We start from the raw sequence: 18,370 nt of genomic DNA, 5'->3' as shown, positions 1-18,370 counted from the left end.
TATAAAGATATTTTGGGGCCTAATTCCCACTGAAATCAATTTAAACCCTGTTAAAATCTGGAGCTTTGTGCCTCAGTTCCTCATCTGTAAAATGGGGGCAAATAACACTTCCCTACCTCAACAAAGTGTTGTTAGGATAAATACATTAAAGACTTTGAGGTGCTCAGATAGGACACTAATGGGGTTATACAAGTGGATAGATTATTGGTCACAGCCTAGCGAATCAGTTGAAGACTCTGAGGGCATTGAGCAAACATACAAAAATTGCATATAAACAATAAAAACCTCCAAAATGAGTTTTATTTCAGTACCCAGGAAGATGTAGAGCAATACAGCATTATTAACGTACTTCTGATTTCAAATACACTATTATGAATACAACTGTCAGAAATGGGGGAAATTAGTAGAGATGATTAATTACTGCACTGCAGGCTGGGGCTTACTGAGGAGTCAGGTGCACATTTGGGCCCCAGTTCAACAAGGTACTTAAATATGAGGGTAACTTAAAGCTTGTGGGTAGTACTTGACTGCTTAAAGTGATGTGCATAAGTATCTTGTTGAATTGGAGTAAAATAAAACAAAGGGGTGAAATCCTAGCCCCACTGAAATCAGTGGCAGGGTTTGAAAATGGGGCTTAACATAGGCAAGAGAAAAGGGTAAATGAAGACCACAACAAACCAAATAAACTAAACTTTGAAACAATTCACCTGCACTGCAGTCTTTGCAGCAGAAACTCATGAAGAGGAGGAAATTTATTCCGAGCATTTGCAGGATACAAATTAAATGCCAATAAAATGTGAGCACCTTTGTCTTCCTCAATAAAGGAAGTGAATGATGGTAGCACAAAAGCCACAATAGAAGACACCATTCATCAAGGCACAGCATTAGAAAAATACATTGTAAGGAACAATCATGCACTGGCAGGGGGATGAACTAGATGGGTGTTTTTTCCATCTCTCATTCTATGATCATTTTTTCTTAATTGCTACAACATTATACAAAGGATATTGAGTCTATTCATAACAGAAAGAGATGGACATTACATAACCAGAAGTGCATCACATGTATGTAACTTAACACAAAATGGGTTTCTATTTTCTGACCATCTCAATTAAATATACAGGGCTTATAAGCATTTGATACGAGCAGCTATTTGACCCACTGTCTGTGGGATCATTCACAAAAGTTCTATACGAATACACTTTTAAGGTATTTGTTTCAAAGTTCCCACCAAGTTCAGTGAAAGGCAGAGTAGAGGCTACTGAAATGGCAGAGAGTTTGGATGACACACCTATGCTGGCTAACGGTGTGTTCCAGGAGTGATTCAGTTCATAGACACACAAGAAAGATTGCTCGTTCACCAAAAAGACTGATTTTGTGTGGTGACTTTTCTGTGGTGTCCTGTAAATCCCCGCAGACTTCTTGCTAACCTTGGATAGGGTTGCCAGGTATCTGGTTTTCAACTGGAATGCCCAGTCAAAAAGGGACCCTGGCGGCTCCGGCTAGTACCGCTGACCAGGCCGTTAAATATCTGTTTGGCAGTGCACTGGGTCAAAGGCAGGCTTCCTGCCTGCCGTGGCTCCACGCGGCTCCTGGAAGCAGTGGCATGTCCCCCCTCCAGCTCCTACCTGTAGGGGCAGCCAGGGGGCTCCACACACTGCCCCCACCCCAAGCGCCGGCTCTGCAGATCCCACGGCCAATGGGAGCTGCAGTGGCAATGCCTGTGTATGGAGCAGCACGCAGAGCTGCCTGGCCGTGCCTCTGCATAGGAGCCGGAGAAGTAACATGCCACTGCTTCTGGGAGCTGCTGGAGGTAAGTGCCACCTGGATCCTGTATCCCTGATCCCCTCCCGTGCCCCAACTCCCTGCACCAGCCCTGATCCCCCTCCTGCCCTCCGAACCCCTCGGTCCCAGCCCGGAGCACCCTCCTACCCTCCAAACCCCTCATCCCCAGCCCCATCAGAGAGTCTGCACCCCCAGCCGGAGCCCTCCCCCCGCACCCCAACCCCCTGCCCCAGCTTTGATCCCCCTCCCTCAGTCCAAACCCCTCATTCCCAGCCTGGAGCACCCTCCTGCACCCCAAACCCCCCATCCCTAGCCCCACCCCAGAGGCCGCACCCCCATTTGGAGCCCTCACCCCCCTGCACCTCAAACCCCTACCCCAGCCCACAGCCCCCTCCCACACCCTGAACCCCTCATTTCTGGCCCCACCCCAGAGCCTGCACACCCAGCCAGAGTCCTCATCCCCTCCGGCACCACAACCCCCGAGCCAGCCCGATGAAAATGAGTGAGTGAGTGAGTGAGGGTGGGGAGAGTGAGCGACAGAGGGAGGGGAGGAATGGAGTGAGTGGGGGTGTGGCCTCGGAGAAAGGGTGGGGCAGGGGTGGGGCCTTGGAGGAGGAGCGGGGTATAGGGCGCAGCAAGAGGGTTCAGTTTTTTGTGAGTAGAAAGTTGGCAACCCTAACCTTGGAGTACAATTTGTTCTCTCTGAAGTCCATTATGACCTGCAACAATATCCTCCTCCAGTTTTATTCTTGATTATTGGGGTTATTCTCCTCTGCAACCCCAGTTTGTTTGCACACACACGGAGGCATCATTTGTACTTCTTTTTTGTCCTTCTTGATCTTTTCTCTGGCCCCACCAGTCCATTTTCCTTCCTGTCCCTTTCCCCTTCCTCCTCCCCCCATTAATATACAGGCCACAAAAAGGAGAAAGCTGTGAACGTCCCAAATTTTCTCTTCTAAATGTCAGTTGTGCAAGTCAGTCACAACAGCTGGAGGAAGCAGAGCAGATACCAGTGCAATTTGGCTAAGCTGTCTCATTATGCATTTTAATTTGTTATTTTGATCATCATGGCAAAGCAGCTGCAGCTGAATTTGTGACACACACTTTGGGCATTTTATTTGCTAAGTGTGAAATTACATAACTGCCAAAGGAAAGGAACCTGTGGCTAGCTGATGCAGATACTGTAAAAGTGTTAATATCAAACTCAAGAAAAAATTGACCTAATCTTCTGCTAGCAATACTTTGTGTGGAAATGTGTTTCCCTGACAAACAGTCTTACTGTATTTTATTAGTGCTGTTCTGTAATAGTAGAGACACTAGCTATTGTTATGTTTTCACCTAGAGCTATTTATACCCTGTGGCACTAAGGTCTCCATTCTGTGCTGGTATTCTCCCATCTACGCCAGGACAATCTTTGAAAAAAATTAAATCAAATTAAATTATATAGTATTTCTTACCTTGCTCTTAGTCACATTAAAGAACAACTTCCAGGTTATTTGGGCTCAGCTAAAATGAAATGTACAGCTCTCTAGTGAAAAAGGTCTGCCTCTTGTAATAGGTCTTTATATAGGGGGACTTTGGTTTTATGGGAATCAAGAGATCTAGCTTATGTTCCTGGCTGTTCCATGAGCTTCCGATGTGGCCTTTGGCAAGTCACTTAACATCTCTGTGCCTCTGTCACTCCCCCTCTGTAAAATGATGACAATAGCCAAGATTTTTTTTAAATAAGAGCCTATGTTTTTATATCCATATTTAGGCACCTGAATAAAGGACTTGATTTTCAACAGTGCCGAGCACCCAGCAGCAATCATTGGCTCAGTGTTTCTATCTCTTAGGAGCATTGTGACGCTTATTTCTTTAATATCTTTAAAACATTTTGAGTTCCTTTCATGGTAGATTGAGTAAAAAAGGCTTGAAAACATGGCAGAAGTATAACATGAATGCTCAAAAGCCAGTAGACAAAGAAAAAGAACCTCTCCCCCCCCCCCCATTTTTTTTTTAACTTCACATTTTTTTACAGCTTGCCTCATGCTTTTGACTGCTTGCTTGGGGTTGGCAATGCTGCATGTTGGGGAAATACATCATCTAATCCAAAATATTTCAGATAAAAAAATTGATATTTCAGGACACAGAGATGTGTTCATGATAAAAACATTTCTATTTTTAAAAAGGAATTAGACATTTAAATCGTAAAGCTAAAAAACCCAAAACTTGTTTCTTTGCACTCCTCTGTCTGTGGTACTTACTTGTCTTTCATCTTTTACTTATATTATAAGCTTCTTGGAGCAGGGATAGTCTATTTTTGTGTGTGTTTGTGACCCTGATCCATGACTGGGGCCCTGAGGCGCTGCTGCAGCACAAGTAATAAATAATTATAGTAAGTTGGCCCCTGTCCTAACAAGAGTTCAAAGATCAACAATCTCCAACAGAGGGCCAGAAACTGGATTTAAACTGGAGACACTGAGCCAACCTCATTATCCTCCAACCTGCTGTACACAACTGGAGCTGGGTGAATAGCTGATTTTTTTAGAAATTGTGACTCCACATCAGGCAGTGGGAGGAATTGAAGCCTGGTCTACCACATCCCAGATAAGTCCTTAACCACCTCTTCTGCTCCTCCCGTTGTTGGGCCAAAACTATATGACCAATTTGTGTCAAATTCAGGGATCATTCTGGGTCAACCAAAACTACATTTTTCATGCAAACTGTTCGTCCAAAAACATTTGCCCAGCTCTATACACAGCTCAAGTGTACCACACTTCACAAAAACATCTGCAAATAGCAAACCTTTGGACCTTTACCTCGGTTATGAAATATCTGTATATCTGCCAGACGTATTTGATCAAATAACAAACCTGGAGCAACTTTCCCCCAAAAGGATGTCAAACAAATAGTAGCATATAACACGCACTATTCAAGACAACAGCAAACTTTGTATCCATAATTTCACAGCTGGATTTTGTTTTGGAGGGATTTTCACCAGGCATTATTAAAAAAAAATTCTGCCTTGGCCAACAAAGAAAATGTGTCTTTTATAATGTGGTCCTTGTAATTTGCCTCTTTGAGACCTAGCACTGGTGACAGCTGAAGAGCAAAACATTTTAAAAAGACAAAGTTTTTTCTAAGTAAGACTTTGTAAAGTTACTGCTTCAATTCACTAGAGACAACGATTTCTACTGTATGTGTTCATATTGATCCCTCCACTTATTCACAGTCAGGTTCTTCTGTAAAAACATCATTACCTGGCATAGTTCAAAAAAATAAAAATCTGCTGTAAGTAAATATTATTTCAGGAAATGTGCTTACTGAATTAATGAAGTTGCTCTGTTGCTATGTCTACACTTGGAACTGAGGATGTGATTCCTAGCTCAAGTAGAATCGAGTTTATAGCCTGGGTTTCGTCAAGCGGTGGCTGTACCCCTAGAGATTTAGGGCATGTCTACACGTACAGTGCTGCAGCGGCGCAGCTGTACCGATGAAGCCATGCTGTCGCAGCGCATCTGGTGAAGACGCTCTATGCCGATGGGAGAGAGCTCTCCTGTTGGCATAATAAAACCACCTCAGCGAATAGCGGAAGCTAAGATGGCGGGAGAAGCTCTCCTGCTGACATAGCACTGAGTGCATGAGTGCTTATGTCGGTGTAACTTATGTTACTCAGAGGTAGGGTGACCAGATGAGAGGAAGAAAATATCGGGACACCGGGGGGGGGGGGGGGGGAGGAGGAGGGTCCGCCGGCGGAGAAAAAAAAAACTGCCGGCGGAGCGAAATATCAGGACAAATTGCGTCCCGACCAGAGATCGGTCAGGACGGTCCCATCTGGTCACCCTACTCAGAGGGTGGTTTATTCACACCCTGAGAGACATAAGTTATGCTGACATAAGCTGTGGTGTAGACATGGTCTTAGTGTCAGTTCAGCCCTGATCCACCCCAGTTTCAGCCCCAAGAAGTAACCTGGATCACATTGCTGTCTATCTATATTTATTAGAGAATTTAGCAACAAAAATGTTCCTGTTGCTAAATTCATGAAGAACTGCATACATATCATAGATATATAATAATATGACCCATAAAAATGTTTCTAAAAATATAGCAGAAAAGAAACAAAACCCACAACCCACAACAAAGGTAAACTCTGATTACTACTAGGTTATGTGTAGAAATAGATTAGAGAATGGAATGAATCAGAATGGGAGAGCTCATAAGAAATGTAATGCACTTTCTGAACACAAAGCAAATGAAATATCTTTGAGCAATTCAAATTAATACACTGTATGTATATAATTTGGCATCTAGAAAGTCAAGGGCAGTCAAACAAATTCCCTCATTTACACAAAAAGGTGGTGGAGAGTGTTGAATTTCTCCTTCTATAGAAAGAAGTTCAAACACCTCAAATCCAGTAACAAAGGAAACAGCACCATACTTATGAAGCTGCCCTCACAGAAATGACTCGGAATACTATAGAGCAAAGTACAAAATCAAGGTTGAATTTTTACCTTAGTTACTCAAATATAGCTTCCTTTCACTTCAATGCCTGTGTGTCTGAGAACAAGTAATACCAAGACAAAAATCACATACACATGTACAACCCTAACCTCATCTTTGGAAAGATATATTTTACTGAGAAGCTCTTATTTCAAAAGCATATATTCTGTTGTTACTACCTCACCTTCAGAGTTAAGGTGGTCTCACATGAGTGTAAGAACACATGTATGGTGGCTGAATGCTGGAATGGAAAGGCAGTTTGTTGCAGTGATAAGCAATCTGTGAGTAGATTTGAGTGTTATGATGTTTTGGTGGTATGGAATGTCAACTGAGGTTTGGTCTGAATGTTAATGCTGCCGTTACTGGTGATTTCCTTGTGTTTAGTGATCATGTTAATAATAGGAAATTCACTTGAACAACTTGGGTATGTCTACATTGCAGCTGGGAGCATGCCTTCCAGTCAGGATAGACAGATATGCAGTAAGTCTGCTTGGGTTAGTGCACTAAAAATTGCAATGCAGGTGTTATGCCATGGGCAGCAGCTTCGGCTAGCTACCTGAGTACAGACTCAGGGGGCTAGGCGGGCTTGCACTTGGGTGGCTAGCCCATGCTAGTGCTTGTGCCACAATACCCAGTGAGACCCTCTCCCATCTGCTGTGTAGTCATACCCTAAGTTAAAGACATTTTTCGGTGTGAATTTAATTGGGCTTCTTCAAAGTGTCTGTAGGGGAGCAGTGTTATGCTGAGGTGTATATGGAGAGTTGTTGGGAAGCTGATACCATTGTGTGGGTGAAGGCCTAGTGGTGGTTTCAGGGAGAGCAGGTGCTACCTGAGGCTTTCATGCCTTTTCCAGTGGAGGTGACACAAATGTGGGAATGTCTGGTAATATTTTTCTGAGCTGTATGTATGACTCTATACAAATCCACTTTGTAGTGTGTCAGATCCCTACTGTGCCCCAGGTGGGAGGGAGCTGATTTGCACCTGGGACAAGGTAGATAAGGGCTAGGTGTTTGGAGCACATGTGCTGTCTGGGTTGAGGCTGGATGCATTTGCAAGAGCTGGCTGGAACCAACCCATGTGAATGAAAGGACCAAGAGAGACAACGGAAGAGCCAACGACTGGGGCATTAACACTGAAATGACTGGGCAGGCTGGACACAGCATGGCTGAGTTTGGAGAAAAAAGGAATGAGGGGTGCCCAGACTGTGTTTTAAGTGTGCTTTTGAGAACACTCAGGGGACAGAGAGAGACACAGGATCTCTGGCAGGGACACACACACAGAGAGGGACAGAGAGAATAAAGATGGACTCAAAGAATTATGGCATGGTGAAGCTATTGAGCTTCCAATATGGACAAGTCTTCAACTTGGCTTTTCCTTGCTGACCTAAGGACTTTCTCATGCTTTGTTCCAGTGAACTAATAAAGAACACCTTGCTTTGAAAGGCTGTTCTGCCTCACTGTAAATGCTTACTGGGTTGCATTGCTCCCTAAGAAGTTAAAAGAACAGGAGTACTTGTGGCACCGTAGAGACTAACAAATTTATTTCAGCATAAGCTTTCGTGGGCTACAGCTCACTTCTTCAGATGCATAGAGTGAAACACACAGACAGAAGATATTTATACATACAGAGAACATGAAAAGGTGGCAGTACGCATACCAATTGTAAGAGGCCAATCAATTGAGATGAGCTATCAGTAGCAGCAGAAGAAAAAACTTTGAAGTGATAATCTACAGCCAAGCTCTAAGATACAACCGCATTTGCTCCAATCCCTCAGACAGAGATAAACACCTACAAGATCTCTATCAAGCATTCTTAAAACTACAATACCCACCTGCTGAAGTGAAAAAACAGATTGACAGAGCCAGAAGAGTACCCAGAAGCCACCTACTACAGGACAGGCCCAACAAAGAAAATAACAGAACGCCACTAGCCGCCACCTTCAGCCCCCAACTGAAACCTCTCCAGCGCATCATCAAAGATCTACAACCTATCCTGAAAGATGATCCCTCACTCTCACAGATCTTGGGAGACAGACCAGTCCTCGCTTACAAACAGCCTCCCAACCTTAAGCAAATACTCACCAGCAACCGCACACCATACAACAAAAACACTAACCCAGGAACCTATCCTTGCAACAAAGCCCAATGCCAGCTCTGTCCACATATCTATTCAAGTGACACCATCATAGGACCTAACCACATCAGCCACACCATCAGGGGCTCGTTCACCGGCACATCTACCAACGTGATATATGCCATCATGTGCCAGCAATGCCCCTCTGCCATGTACATTGGCCAAACTGGACAGTCTCTACGCAAAAGAATAAATGGACACAAATCTGACATCAGGAATCATAACATTCAAAAACCAGTGGGAGAACACTTCAACCTCTCTAATCACTCAGTGACAGACTTGAAGGTGTCAGTTTTGCAACAAAAAAACTTCAAAAACAGACTCCAAAGAGAGACTGCTGAACTCGAATTAATATGCAAATTAGACACAATTAACTTAGGTCTAAACAGAGACTGGGAATGGTTGGGTCATTACACTAATTGAATTTTTTTCCCCCCATGTTAAGTTCTCCTCACACCTTCTATGGGTCATCTCGATTATCACTTCAAAGTTTTTTCTTCTGCTGCTACTGATAGCTCATCTCAATTGATTGGCCTCTTACAATTGGTATGCGTACTTCCACCTTTTCATGTTCTCTGTATGTATAAATATCTTCTGTCTGTGTGTTTCACTCTATGCATCTGAAGAAGTGAGCTGTAGCCCACGAAAGCTTATGCTGAAATAAATTTGTTAGTCTCTAAGGTGCCACAAGTACTCCTGTTCTTTTTGCAGATACAGACTAACACGGCTGCTACTTTGAAACTTAAGAAGTTAAAGTGTCCCCAGTGGTCTGAACTAAAGTGGACTCGCTGTGGGAGCTCACGGTGGGAAACAGAGGTTCTTCTTCGAATAGATGCAGCCGTGTATTCCATGTGAGTGTATGTGCGCCCCATGCACCAGAGCTGGAGAACTTTGCTTAGCAGTACCCGTAAGGATGGTGCTCATAACCCGCGGTCATAACTCCTCCTCTGGCCATATAAGGGTGGCACCACCCTGACCCACCTCAGTTCCTTCTCACCTCCCATAGCTAGAATTTCTGTGGTGTCTTCACCTCACAATTTTGCTCTCCGTTTTCTGAGAACTTTTTCTTGCACATAGTAATAGCAGTACCTTAGCTTTAGTTTGTGTTAGTTTAGTGTTAGTAGAGGAGCTGGCTGCCCTGTGTGATGCCCTCACCAGGGTTCAAGCATTGTCTGTCATGTAGGGGGACCATCCCCAACAGCAACCACTTACACAAGGTGCTCGGTGCGTCTCAGTGAGAAACACATTAAAGAGAGGTACTCCATCTCTGAGTCATTCACAGAGAGAATTCAGGAGACAAGAGACTTGCAGTTGAAGCAGCACCTTTTGAAGCAGGCTAATGAGGCCCTGGTCTCATTGGCGGTTGCCTTCAGATCCAGCAACTGATGCCACTCCGCACATGGGCTCTGGCATCTCCCCCAAGAGGAAAAGGGGTATTTCTCCTTCCTCTGGTGTGGCAAGATCCCATAAAATGAGTCAGGACCATTCAAGGGCTAAGGAACACTCCTTTTCCTCTTCCAAGAGGAGTGCTGATCAACACCATAATCCCTCTGGCATGCAGGATGGAGCAGGTCCATTCAACTGCTCCCAATAGCATCCTGTGAGTAGTGAGGGCCCGTGCCATCAACTCCGGTTCCAGCCGTTTGATGTACATTAAGTCCAGTACCGACAATGTCAGCACCCGCACTAACTGTCTCCATGCCGAAACGACCAGAATCAGAGACCTCCTGGACTATGACCGGGGGACTGAGTGGATCCCTGGGTGCTCAGTCAGTGCATGGGGCTCTCCACCCTTCAGACCCCCCTGCGAGTATTCCAGGAGGTGGGGGCAACCATACCGCCCGTCCCTTACCCCTGGCTCTCTGCACTTTTCCATCGGGCCCCTGCTCCGCGGTTCGCCGCTCCAGGCCAGTGGGGGCTGCGGGAAGCAGCGCGGGCCGAGGGATGTGCTGGCCATCCTTCCTGCAGCCCCCATTGGCCTGGAGCGGCGAACCACGGCCAGTGGAAGCCGCAATCGGTCGAACCTGTGGACACAGCAGGTAAACAAACTGGCCTGGCCCACCAGGGGCTTTCCTTGAACAAGCGGCGGACCAGCTTTGAGAACCACTGATCTAGGCAACAACTCTACACACTCGTGTTCCACACATTTCACTTCCTCACCCTCATGTCTCGCCCCGATACCAAGTGGCGGGACCTCTTACCACCTGTGGGGGGTGAGGGACCCTGGTGGGCCAGCCTGTTCTCCACCTTGGTCCCACAGCCTGCCGGGGCTAGCGGTTGGCAGCTCCTTTACAGAGCCATAAGCACAGGCATGTACCTGGCACGATTCACCATCCCCGATGCCTGTCCATATTGCAGCGCGAGGGAGACCCTGGCGCATGCGTATCTAGAATGTGCCAGGTTGCAGTCTCTTTTCTGGCTCCTCCAGAACTTCCAGTTGAGGTTCTGGCTGCACTTTTCCACACACCTTTTCATATACGCACACCCTGTCCATGGCCCCATGAAGTCACGAGACCTCCTCGTCAACCTCCTCCTAGAATTGCCCAAAGTAGCCATCTCAAACACCAGGAGAAGGATGCTGGACGGGGAAGTGCTCTGTGACTGTGGGGCCTATTTCTCTTCCTCCCTTGTCTCACGCATCCGGGCAGAGTTCCTCTGGGCAGCATCTGCTGATTCCCTTACAGCTTTGAGGAGCAGTGGGCACTGTCCAGGGTTCTCTGCTCAGTGCCCCCTCTGGATCCCTAGTTTTGAACCTATGACCTGCACTCCCAACTCTGTTATTCCTTAGTTGTCCCCCGTCATCAGTTGAGTCCTGGGTCCTCTGGCTCCTCCCCTACGGCTTGGGGTGGGGGTCTTTAGACACAGGCAGGCTTGTGCCTGCCCATCTCCCGGAATTCAATAAGGGGTGTCTCCATGCCGATGGCATATCAGGCAGCATCAGACTTGGTTTGCCTCTCAATCACAGACTCTCCGTTCTTCGGTGCTGTGGCTTCTACTGGTTCATTCTCCATTATGCGCGTGGCATCTTCCAGCCATGTCATAAAGCCACCAGTTCATCGGCACTGCAGCTTGCACTACTTGGGCCACAAACTATGGCGTCAAAGCCAGGCCTGGCACCAAAGGCCCCCTCAATGTTGATGCATCTTTCCGCATCCCATCATCGAGTTCAGTACCAGCATCAGTATTGATGTTTCTCCAGGTACTGGGTGGGAGTGTATCCTATTCGGTGCCACTGTTGCCGCTTCCCCACTTCTCTTCAGCAATGATGCCACCTCCTTATTGGGCTTTAGATGAGTTTGATTGGTTGTTTGCCCCATTGGGGATGGCTCCCGCATTGTCATCACACAACCTCCAGGATTCCTCAAGAACCAGATCAGGTAGTTGTCCTTGTTGGCTAGGCACCAGAGATCTCCCATGGATCACTACCAGAACTGAGATTGGCATCTGTCCTGCAGTTTGGACAGGGGTTCTTGAACCGGTGCCTACTGGTCACCAGTGCCTTATTTGTATGCCCAGTGGCCTCCTTGGAATCCCTGCAATGCTCCTCAGTCTCTGGGCTCCCGCTCCTCGAACAGCTCCCGAGCGAGATCACCAGTTGTGACACTAACTCCCACTCCCATACTGTTTCAGATGCAAGTGATAGCTTAGTCTGTTCCCCCTGGGCCTACAGGGCTCTTCCGACCTGATCCTGTGGTGCAAGAACAGGATCTGTCATTGGCACAGCAAACTGCCTCCTCATTCTCTCCAGATGACTTTTTCTTGCCAGAATCTTCCTCTCCCTCAGTGCTTATTTCCACTTAGCAATCATCCTGAGCCACAGGACGTTCCACAAATTTGATATGGCTGGCCAGCGCTACCAGAACATCATGCTCTTTCCACCTGTCATCTGCTCCCCGGGTTTTCAGCAAAGGCATGATTGTGTTAACAGTATAACTCAGGAAGAAGGTAATTCTTATCTTCCCGTAACTGGACAATTGGTTACTGAGGGGCAAGTCCAGAGAGGAAGTCTAATGTTCATTTAACCCTATACCTACTTGATTGTCTAGGTCAGTGGTTGGCAACCTGCAGCCTGCGGGCTGCACGCGGCCCATCAAGGTAATCTGCTGGTGGGCCGTGAGACAGTTTCTTTACATTGACGGTCTGTAGCTCCCAGTGGCTGCAGTTCACCGTTCCTGGCCAATAGGAGCTGCGGGAAGGGGCAGCCAGCATGTACCTGCGGCCCGCGCCGCTTCCCACAGCTCTTATTGGCCAGGAACAATGAACCGCAGCCACTGGGAGTTCCGGGGGGGCCAAGCCTGCGGACAGTCAATGTAAACAAACTGTCTCGTGGCCCGCCAGTGGATTACCCTGACGAACCACATACGGCCCGTGGGCCGTAGACTGCCCACCACTGGTCTAGGTCAACATTGGTTCCGACTCAAGGTATCAAATTAATTGGGGTCCTGCTGAATTCTCTATGAATTCAAGAGAGTTTATACCAACTGAGAGATTCCATGTGATCCACTACTTATGTCTGGAGCTGCAGTCTCAGCCCTCAATCACAGTCTGAATATGCCTGAGGTTGTTAGGCCATATGGCCGCATGCATACAGGTAGTTCAATATTCATTCATCCTCTTCAGATATGGCTGAAGTCGGTCTATCATCTGAATCGCTATCCCTTGGACATGCTTGTCCAGCTTCCTCCATTGATTCTGGGCCCTTACAGTGGTGGATATGCTGGACAATGTGTGCCAGGGCATTCCTTTTGCTTGGCCTTCACTGACCTGGATTATAGTCACCGACACCTCCTTAATAGGTTAGGGAGTGCATTTGAACTTACTGAAAGTTCAGGGCCTGTGGAATGAGAAGCTTCTCTTCATATCAATGACCTGGAACTTTATGCCATCTACAATGACTGTCAGACCTTTCAGGATCACCTCAGGGGTTCATGGTTCTCATACTCACTGACAATATCACTGCAATGTATTATGTCACCAGGCGGGGGGGAGCACACTCCAATGTGCTGTGCCAGGAGGCAATCAGGTTCTGGCAGGTTTGCAGCTGGGAAAACATTACCCCTGTGGCCGGTCCCTTATCTGGGATACACAATCACCTGGCGTATCACCTCAGCAGGAATTTCTCCTTGACTCATAAGTGGTCTCTGAAGCCCAGTATCCTGCAGACCATCTTTGCAGTTTGGGGCATCCTGATGATTGACCTGTTCACCACAAGAGAAAAAAACAAATGCCCACTGTTCTGCTCCCCAGGAGTTCTCAGTCTGGGTTCCTGGACTGATGCTTTCCACCTCAGCTCGGAATCGGCACTCCTGTATGCATGTCCTCCAATTCCGATCATCCTGCAGGTTATTCTTAAACTGAAATTGGATTGTGCGAAACTCATTCCTATTGCTCTGGCGTGACCAAGGCAATGTTGGTTCTCCAACCTCCTCACATTGTCGGTTCGGCCTCCCATATCCCTTCCTCTTCATCTTGACAGCCAGGTTTTGCATAAAGCAGTAATCTCCCTGCACTTCAAGGGCTGGATGCTGAATGGCTAGATGATGAGGAACGATGTTTGGAAGCAGTCCCAGAGGTTTTGCTTAACAGTATGAAGCCTTCCACCAGGATGGCCTATTCAGACAGATGGAAGTGATTCTTGGCATGGTTGTTACCCCAAGGAATTCAACCAATGCTGACTTGTATCCAGGACACCTTGGAGTACTTGTTACACTTTCACTCTTCTGGTCTTGCACTTACTTTATTGAGAGTCCACCTGGTGGCTGTTTTGGCATTTCATCCTCCTATCCATGGGAAGACAGTGTTTTCAAACCCCATGGCAGTGAGGTTCTTGAAAGGAGTCACTTGTATCCACTCACCAGTTAAAAAGCCAGTTCCTTTGTGGAACTTTAACACTGTTTTAGTGGCTCTTATGGGGCCTTTGTTTGAGCCTCTGGCAACTTTTTTCTCCCTTCTGTGGCAGAAAACTGCCTTTCTTATGACAATAGCGTCTGCAAGGACAGTGTGTGAGTTGCAGGCTTTGATGGCAGAACCTCCTTACATTCAATTTTCCAGAGACAAAGTAACCTGAGGCCACATCCTGTTTTTATCTTAGGTAGTTTCCCTGTTGCACTTGATCCAAGTTATGTATCTACCAGTATTCTTCCCTAAGCCACATTCGACCCCAGAGGAGCAGTGCCTTCACATATTGGGTGTCAGATGGTGTCTAGCTTTTTATTTGATTAGAACTAAACCTTTCCATTTCTTACCTCATCTTTTTGTTTTGTATGCAGATTGGATAAAGTCTCAAGATAGATAACTTCCTATATCATGAGAGCATATGAAGTAGCCCAGGCTATGTCTACTCAAGGGATACAACTTCCACAAGAGCTCAGAAGACGTCAATGGCATTTCGAAACGATGTTTCTATATTACACATGTTCAGGGCGGTCACTTGGTCCTTGTGCATACTTTTGCAAACCACTATGCCATTACTGCTGCCTCCAGATCAGATGCAAACTTTGGGAAGGCAATCCTGCAGTGCTTCTTTAAATAGACTCCAAGCCCCACCTCCTGCGATTACTGCTTGAGAGTAAATGGTAATCTATCTGTAACTGTTGTTCTTTGAGGTGTGATGCAGACGTGTATGCCATGGCCTGCCCTCCGTCCCCCTCCGTCTGTATCAGAGTGTATACTCCTGAAATTCTTTGCGGAGGAACTGAGGGGGGTGAGGCGGCACCTCTCTCATATGACCAGGGGAGGGGCTGCAGATGCAGGGTATGAGCGCCACCCCCATGGGTACTGCAAGGCAAAGTTCTTCAGCTCTGGAGCATGGTGTGAGCACACACCCACATGGAATACATGTCTGTATCACATTTTGAGAAACCACAGTTACAGGTAAGTAACTGTTTTTTGCTGGCACCCGAAGGGTCTGGCACACTAAAGGGGTTACTCCCAGGGGACTGGATTCCAGGGGACCTGGGTTACTCCCAGGGGACTTTGGGGTAAGGACCATCTTTTTGTTCTGTGTTTGTACAGCTCCTTAACACAATGCAATTCTGCTCCATGACTAGGGCTGCTGCAATACAAAATAATTAGTATTAATTAATAATAGTACAAGCCCTGTAAATCCATGCCAGGATGGATCTAGCATGCCTATCTGTGGAGGAATCCTGGTGCTACAGCCATAGCCTTATTCTTTATTCTAGTTGTTGATTCCATAGAGAAAAGGGTATGTAGTAATCCCTACATCAAATGAGACTTTACTAGCCAGATGTCTTTGTAGAACAAAGAGATTGTTAATTACTGGGAGATTAATTTGATCCTTGTGGCTAGCCCTCTGACAAAATGAGATTTTATACCAGCTGAGAGAGGCAGAAAGAGTACTCTTCCTTTTAATATCCAGCCTTATACAATTTATCAACTTTACAGATTACAAGTCTGACAGCTCTTTATGTCTACCAGCATATTATATTGGCTGTTCCACAGGCACAGGATCTGATATGTTTTACTTTTTTATAACGATCTGGAAATCAGTAGTTAGACTGCACTGCTGTCTTTCAGCAATACAGCGATGTTCCAGAATCACACCAGAATGCCACTGCAATGAAATGAAACATTGTGAAACAATAGCAGACTTTGCTCAGCTCAGTGTTTTGCCCAACATACCTGCTACACTAAGAAGCAGTGTAGCTGTTACTTTTCTAAACACTTCATAATAATTTTAATTTAAGACTAGCCAAAGCCAGAAAATTCAAATGTAATATAGTGTCTCACGTTCCATCCTTAACTTATGCAATTGCAAGACAGTGGTTGCAAGCTGTGGCTGGGGTTTCAGTTTTAACACTGAATGCCCTTAATTTTGCTTGTTTGTGTTACAAACAGGGTGCTATTTACTTAGTTTCCACATCTTTTCTTTTTTTGCAAACATATGTATTTACTTGAGCTACCCTAAATAAAGGCTTTTATTATTCAGGATACTCTACTTAATATTTGTATGGCTAAATCCTTGAACTGGCATCAGGCTATGGTGCCCAACAATGATGGAATTGGCTGCAGATTTCTTTTCAATGTCATTCTGCACAAATGCGCCATCAAAGACAGATGTGTGATCAGACAGCATGACCTCCTCAAATTCCCCACATGAATATTTTTATTGAAATTCTTTCTCGTTGCTATTTTGATAGCTATGTAAATTTTCATTTTTCTTGACCTCTGTTATCCAGCTGTATCTTTACGTCAAATGATTTGTAATACTATGGGCCAGAGCCTCAGCTAGGGTAAATCAGCATAACTCCATTGTGTGATCCTAAACAACCTACAATTCTCACATATCACTGATTAATAGAATCCTTAGCTTTTCTCTTCCTTATGCCTCCCCCAATCCATCTTGCCAGTTAAACACTTAAAATCGCCTGAAGCAACACTTAGCACAGAACTATCTACCTTTCCCAGTATGCTTAAATAAGTACCACAGTAAATAGAGGCATATCCCTGCTCAGAGCAATGGTCTGTGCAAAGACACATATAGAAGAATTGTGATTTATTTAAATCTGAGAATATTTTACGAAGCAAAGCCACCAGTGTGCCTTTCAGAATAATGCTGGAAACACAGAGAAAGGTGATTGCATCCATTTTGCAACAACTTGACAGCTCTGTAAGTCTGTGAATATCTGCGGTGGGAGTCAGGGAGTTCTCTGAAGATTTTCAAGGTGCTGCTACTTATTGTCTGCACAAGCAAGTCAGTCTCAGGCTTGAAACATCCTCTCCCTTTGCTGAGTTCTAAGCAACATTCAGAGGTTCCCCCCTCCTAATATCCTTCACCCACCTGATCCTGATTATTGAGTGTTAGTGCCGTCTAAGTGAACTGGAAGCCTCCAGGCTCTGTCAGATTGTCACTGAATAAGTTCCTAAAGGTAATGTATCTTGTACTGTGAAGAATGATGTATGATAGGAGATGCTGGAAAGAATCTTAAGGTTACTTACTTTCTTTTAAATCCAGGCTGTATATTATACCTTCATTCTGTGGCTCTTTTTGCACTGGCACAGGTCTGTCTGAAAGACTAATCTTATCTTAAAAAGCAAAGTGTAATGTAGTTAGCACTTTTAGAGTGATACACCGGTTATCTCTCCCCTCATCCTATTTCCTAATGATTTCCATTGGGGGGGCTTAATGAACACCACATTATGTAGCCCTGCATATAAATCATGACAGCCAGTTACTGGATTAACAAAAAAGCTTGCTTTGAGCTCAATGAAGCTCTTTTTACTGAGATTAACTTTACCCTGAAATGTGGAAAATACCAAAAAAAAAAAAAAAGTCTCCTTGACTGGCACTTAAAGGGTGAGCTGTTTAAAAAATTGTTTCAGTGATGCAATGTTGTGAAATAAAAGCTAGCAGTTTGTGTGTGTTTTTTTCCAGCAAGAACAGGAGACAAATTGTGACTCTCTGAGAGGCAATTTGTTCTCTGGTCTGTCGCTGGGGCAGTTCAGCTATGTGTTGCTAACTCTGGGTAGAATGAAAAGTTACAATCTTGTCTAGAGGCAAGGTGGGTGAGGTAATATCTTCTACTGGACCAACTTCTGTTGGTGAGAGAGACAAACTTTCAAGCTTACACAGAGCTCTTCTTCAGGTTTTCTTCAGGACGGAAGAAGAGCTCTGTGTAAACTTGAAAGCTTGTCTCTCAAATACCCTGGGACCAACATGCCTACAACAATACTGCAAACAATTGGGCTCTGTGCTATTTGAGCAAAGTATTAGCCATTTCTTGGTAGACTTCTTTGCTGTTGAACATTCTGGGGTTCCCCAATAAATCTGCGCTTAAACCACATCTGCATCAGTTCACATTTGCTTTCTGTGAAACCAAAAAAACAAAAAAATCAGACAATACTTTAAGAAAAGAAAAATTAAACTGTGTTACATCAGTGCATATCACTTACTCCCTATACACAACAAAATGAGACATTTAGCAACGCATTTAGAATTAAAGACATA

The 18,370-nt window shown here is 45.4% G+C and overlaps 1 protein-coding gene across 1 annotated transcript in view; it reads left to right on the top strand.

Annotated features, from left to right (window-relative positions):
- Positions 1–18,370, top strand: part of STS (steroid sulfatase) — a 127,220-nt gene that overhangs the window by 107,773 nt on the left and 1,077 nt on the right. The window lies entirely within an intron of this gene.

This window comes from Emys orbicularis, chromosome 1 (assembly GCF_028017835.1).
Source record: "Emys orbicularis isolate rEmyOrb1 chromosome 1, rEmyOrb1.hap1, whole genome shotgun sequence".
Classification (NCBI taxonomy): Eukaryota; Metazoa; Chordata; order Testudines; family Emydidae; genus Emys; species Emys orbicularis.
This window is presented reverse-complemented; position numbering and strand designations above follow the sequence as displayed.